Below are 6131 nucleotides of genomic sequence, written 5' to 3'. Positions count from 1 at the left end.
AAGTTGAGTTCCAAAGTTCAGTATGCCTCTTGACTTGGTTGAATGCAGTATGTACGTACGCCTGTGAGCTGGTTGAATGCACCTGCTGCGCTATGTACGAATGCCAAGAATAGGCCGAGTTCCCTAGTTACGTATGCCTGTTGAGCTGGTTGAATGGGGTATGTACGTACGCCTGTGAGCTGGTTGAACGCACCTGCTGCGCTATGTACGAATGCCAAGAATAGGCCGAGTTCCCTAGTTACGTATGCTTGTTGAGTTGGTTGAATGCGGTATGTACGTACGCCTGTGAGCTGGTTGAATGCACCTGCTGCGCTATGTACGAATGCCAAGAATAGGCCGAGTTCCCTAGTTACGTATGCCTGTTGAGTTGGTTGAATGCGGTATGTACGTACGCCTGTGAGCTGGTTGAATGCACCTGCTGGCCGCCGCGTGCAGCTGTGCGCTGGCGGCGGGCGGGTACCTGCGCCGCTGCCCCCAGCTGCTGCAGCTGCTGCTGCCGCCGCCGCACACGACAGCTCGCCAGTGACGCGGCGCGTGCCTTCTGCCACAGGTGTGCGGCTCCCAGCCACAGCCAAGCCACAGCCAGAGCCGGAGCGACGGCCGCCATGGCGCCGCCGCTGCCCCGCTGACACGCGCCGCAGCGCAGACGCCGGCCCGGCCGCCTGTAGGTGAGTGTCGCTTAGCGTACTACTCTCTGCAGCCTAGCTCCCAGCTGCGTCACTGCCGGCACGGTGTGTACGTGGACTTAGCTACTGTGTACTAGGGCTGCTTTCACTATCACCTCGAAAACGTCCAACTGCCGTCACCGAACTTGGTGTTAATTTTCCTCTACGTATCACCTCGGGGAAAATCAGTTTGGATTCCGTAGAAATGTTTGAACACTTGAGGCAATACTGACCCTACGACTTATCTTAGAAGCTAGATTAAGGAAAGGTAAACCTCGTTTCTAGCATTTGTAGACTTAGAGAAAGCTTTTGACAATGTTGACTGGAATACTCTCTTTCAAATTCTGAAGGTGGTAGGGGTAAAATACAGGGAGCGAAAGGCTATTTACAATTCGTACAGAAACCAGATGGCAGTTATAAGAGTCGAGGGGCATGAAAGGGAAGCAGTGGTTGGGAAGGGAGTGAGACAGGATTGTAGCCTCTCCCCGATTTTATTCAATCTGTATATTGAGCAAGCAGTAAAGGAAACAAAAGAAAAATTAGGAGTAGGAATTAAAATCCAGGGAGAAGAAATAAAAACTTTAAGGTTCGCCGATGACATTGTAATTCTGTCAGAGATAGCAAAGGACTTGGAAGAGCAGTTGAACGGAATGGACAGTGTCTTCAAAGGAGGGTATAAGATGAACATCAACAAAAGCAAAACGAGAATAATGGAATGTAGTCGAATTAAGTCGGGTGATGCTGAGGGAATCAGATTAGGAAATGAGACACTTAAAGTAGTAAAAGAGTTTTGCTATTTGGGGAGCAAAATAACTGATGATGGTCGAAGTAGAGAAGATATAAAATGTAGACTGGCAATGGCAAGCAAAGAGTTGCTGAAGGAGAGAAATTTCTTAACATCGAGTATAGATTTAAATGTCAGGAAGTCGTTTCTGAAAGTATTTGTATGGAGTGTAGCCATGTGTGGAAGTGAAACGTAGACGATAAATAGTTTGGACAAGAAGAGAATAGAACCTTTCGAAATGCGGTGCTACAGAAGAATGCTGAAGATTAGATGGGTAGATCACATAACTAATAAGGGGGTACTGAATAGGATTGGGGAGAAGAGGAGTTTGTGGCATAACTTGACTAGAAGAAGGGATCGGTTGGTAGGACATGTTCGGCGACATCAAGGCATCACCAATTTAGTACTGCAGGGCAGCGTGGACGGCAAAAATCGTAGAGCGAGACCAAGAGATGAATACACTAAGCCGATTCAGAAGGATGTAGGTTGCAGTAGGTACTGGGAGACGAAGAAGTTTGCACAGGATAGAGTAGGATGGAGTGCTGCATCAAACCAGTCTCTGGCCTGAAGACCACAACAACAACAACAACAACACCCTACAATGAGACACATGTTTTCCCGACGAATGATGACTTGACGCGAACCCTGATCGTACGAGTCTGCATTCTGGTTTTCAAGAAACGTTCCACGTAGAAAATCACATCGTCCTTATTCTGGAAACGCCTGCCTCGCAATGGTTTCTGCTTACGAGGAATGAGGAAGATGCCTTTCGGTGCTTTGTCTGCAGAATACGGGGGTTAGGCATTATTTGGCGCAAGTAGGTATTCCGCAGTTTCTCTAAAACGCGTAAGGCCAGTGCCGGTCTGTTTGCCTTGGAGGAAGACGTGGCCTGTTTCCTTCCTCATTCATCCCCAGTCCGAGCTTGTTCCCAGTCTCTTATAATCTCCTTGACGAAAGGACATTAAACCCTGCTCTTCTTTCCTTCCTTTTACGTGAAGCACCAAATTACTCCTATATCATTTTTATTATCAGCGGCGTGTTAGTCACTTTGTAACTGCAAAAATCGCAAATTTCTCCTCAAACACGTATTGCACACAGCTTATTCCCCAACTTGTAACGCGCTTCCAATTTCAGAATCAGTTCGATACATCTAAACGAGGGTTTCAGCAAACGGTAATACACAAAGGGGCCAGTATTTTTCTTCAGGGGTACGAGATCAGCTACAGGAAACGATGCACCTCCTAACGGCATTTCGTATCTCGTGAAAAGTGGAATACTCTGTTATACCAGTTGTCAATGAAAGAAAAAACACCGTCCGAACAGGCCTCGAAGGCCCAACTGCACCGACCGGACGCCGTGTCATCCTTGGACCTGAGACATCAGCGGATGCGGATACGGAACGGCACATGGTCAGCACACCGCTCTCCCCGCCGTTTCAGTTTTCGTGACCCGTGTCGCTCCTTCTCAGTTCAGTAGCTTCTCAACTGGCCTCGCAAGTGCTGAGTGCAGCCCGCTTGCCAACCGCACTCGCCAGACCTGGACGGAGACGCATTCGAGTCCTAGCCAAGGCCGACAGCGCTTAACTTTGGTGATCTCACGGGAACCGCTGTTAGCACTATGGCAAGGCCGTTTTCGACTCTCAATGAAAGTTTTCTCAAATAAATGAGTAAATAAAATATATTAAAAAATAGAACTTGACGTGAAGTCGATGTCTGTTGACACAGCGATGTTTGAGCTCCACTTCCTTGTCAACACACCCTGACAACGTTGAACTTACGCTACCTCAACAAACTTCAGCTCCACATTAGCACAGTTGCTTTTCTTGGAGAAGTTTCACGGCAATAACTTAGACATTTTGTATTAAGATAATCTCCCTTTCGCGAGCTATCAAATAAAATAATCATTCCATTGAGAAAACTAACTATAAAGTACATGTCTGGAGGCGAAAATGTTTCCATTGTTAAATTACACAGTCCAGTCACATCAACGTGGCCACCACCTATGTTCGACGTCAACGTGCAATACGCACTCACAGATGGCATGTGGCAGCAGCGCCATTGCAGGGTATAAAAATCGTGTTCGGAGGTAGCCGAAAACAGTGCAATCATTGTCGTAGTGCGGAAACGCAGCGACTTATCTCATGTCAGTATGGGACGATCATTTGCTTATGGACCAAGGCTGGAAACATTTCCGAATCTGTTAAATTTGTTGCCTGTTCGCGTGCTGCCGTGGTTAAAGTACATACACTGTGCATGACAGCAAGATGGCGGTATCCAAAACCAGCGCCGAGGCAACTGTGGTCCATCATGGGCCACAGATGACAGGGGTGAACGAGATGGCCACGGGCGAATAGACGTGGAACTGTCGAGCAACTCACTGCCCGGATGAACCGAGGGGCTGCCGACAGTCTCTCCTCAATGATTGTTCAAATGGTTCAAACGGCTCTGAGCACTATGGAACTTAACATCTGAGGTCATCAGTCCCCTAGAACTTAGAACTACTTAAACCTAACTAACCTAAGGACATCACACACATCCATGCCCGAGGCAGGATTCGAACCTGCGACCGTAGCGGTCGCGCGGTTCCAGACTGTAGCGCCTAGAATCGCTCGGCCACTCCGGCCGGCAACGACTGTTCAGCGAACGATGCTGCACGTGGGCCTCTGCAGCATGCTGACCGCTGTTTGTCTGCGAAGGAAGCTGAAATTTGTACGCCAATATCGCAATTGGACGTCAACTTAGTGGCAACAGTTGGCCCCTTCAAATAAATCACGTATTATGTTCCTTCGATCAGATCGCCTTTGCCGTTGACGCCCTGCAACAGTCGTCGGGACGGTCCAGGCCGGAGGACGGAGCGTTATAGGTCAGCGGAATGATTTGGCGGTATTCCCTGGGTCTCTTCGAGCCGCAATACGTAAATATAAAATAAATAAAAATATTCCCCGTCATTCTGGAAGGCACGCTGGATCAAGAGAAGTATGCATCCATCCTTGAGGACAAGGTCCACCACTCTTGCAGTACGATGGCCCGTACCAGCAGGACAATGCAAGTGTCACGCAGATGGCAGTGTGCGTGCGTGGCTCGAAAGAGCGAGGTGAGTTTACCCACGGATTTAAACCCAATCGAGACTATGTGGTACAACTTCGACCAGGCTGTTCGCGCAATGGTTCAAATGGCTCTGAGCACTATGGGACTCAACTGCTGAGGTCATTAGTCCCCTAGAACTTAGAACTAGTTAAACCTAACTAACCTAATGACATCACAAACATCCATGCCCGAGGCAGGACTCGAACCTGCGACCGTAGCGGTCTTGCGGTTCCAGACTGCAGCGCCTTTAACCGCACGGCCACGTTCGCGCAATGGATCCTCAACCGCGAAACGGAGTAAAATTGTGCACGGCACTAGAGTCGACATCCCAGCCGGTACCTTCCAGGTATTCACTCACTCTCTTCCTGCTCGTCCTTTGTGCAAAAAGTGGTTACTCAGGATTTGGCATGTGGTCACATTGATGTGACTGGACAGCGTATAGGAATTACTACTGTGCTTGGTATCAAAATGGTTCAAATGGCTCTGAGCTCGATGGGACTTAACTTCTGAGGTCATCAGTCCCCTAGAACTTAGAACTACTCAAACCTAACTAACCTAAGGACATCACATACATCCATGCCCGAGGCACGATTGGAACCTGCGACCGTAGCGGTCGCGCGGTTCCAGACTGAAGCGCCTAGAACCGCTCGGCCACTTCGGCCGGCGCTTAGTATCATTTTCTGAAATGAATGTTTAGATATCTCGAACCGAGAATGAATTTTATTTGCTGTATGAAGCATATGTATGTGGTACATTCTAAGAAGAACTGAAACTGAGATACCACTAAAAGACAACATGATGAGAACGGCGCTGGAAGCCCTGGTGAGGGGGAATGCGTGCGTGGCTGACGCCCCGCGGCGTGCGACGTGTGTGTGCGTAGAAAGTGGGGCCGTGTGGCAACGCGGCGGAGGCAGAGGACTCACCTGTTATGCCGCGAGTACGGAGTTCCTCCTACCTTCACTGCCTGCCGCTCACATCCCACCAGCTCAAAAGTTCCCATCGCGTCTCACTACTACTGCTGATGCCGGTCTTTCTTCTACTTTTTGTCGGACTTCCGAATAGAATTCTTTCATCTCCTGAAAGCTACTCATTGTCGAAGCAGCCATTTCACACGAACAATTGCTACTGTTTTGATCTATACATAATTCTTGAACTTTGTTTCTCTCTTGGTGTCCCCCAATGCAAATGTTTCTTGGGAGATCTCTAGACCTTTACCAGAATATCTTGCCTTTAAACAGATTAACCTGTAAGACGTTGTGTCTAAAAATGTAGCCTATACCTTTCACCTTCCTTCACTCTATTTTTCGTTTGAGAAGTCCACGCTCCTTCTTGAATTTTTTATTTCCATCCGAAACAAGAAGCACTACCTTGTCGAGATACTGTGCACATTTTTCTCAGTAATAACTTATCGCCTCATATTTGGAACAAGATCGATATATTACTGTCGGAGAATCAAACAACTACCTCCATAGCCCTGGAGAATGTCTCAAGCAGTAAAAGGTGAAATCTTACGTAGGAAAACTTGCCTTAGTTTTCAACTTAAATGTAGCAACAAACAGGAGCCTGAAAAACAAAACACGGAGAGAGAGAGACGGC

General features: G+C 48.1%; 1 protein-coding gene across 2 annotated transcripts in view; it reads left to right on the top strand.

The window, feature by feature from the left end:
* Positions 1-534: 534 nt before the first annotated feature.
* LOC126187701 (uncharacterized) overlaps positions 535-6131 on the top strand; it is a 248975-nt gene continuing 243378 nt past the window's right edge. For both annotated transcript variants that reach the window (XR_007537778.1, XM_049928943.1), the window contains exon 1: positions 535-668. The gene's annotated coding sequence lies outside the window, so the exon portion shown is untranslated. The remainder of the gene's footprint in view (positions 669-6131) is intronic.

Source organism: Schistocerca cancellata, chromosome 5, assembly GCF_023864275.1.
Source record: "Schistocerca cancellata isolate TAMUIC-IGC-003103 chromosome 5, iqSchCanc2.1, whole genome shotgun sequence".
NCBI classification, from domain to species: domain Eukaryota; kingdom Metazoa; phylum Arthropoda; class Insecta; order Orthoptera; family Acrididae; genus Schistocerca; species Schistocerca cancellata.
The sequence above is the reverse complement of the archived record's forward strand: the minus strand, read 5'-3'. Positions and strand labels throughout refer to the sequence as shown.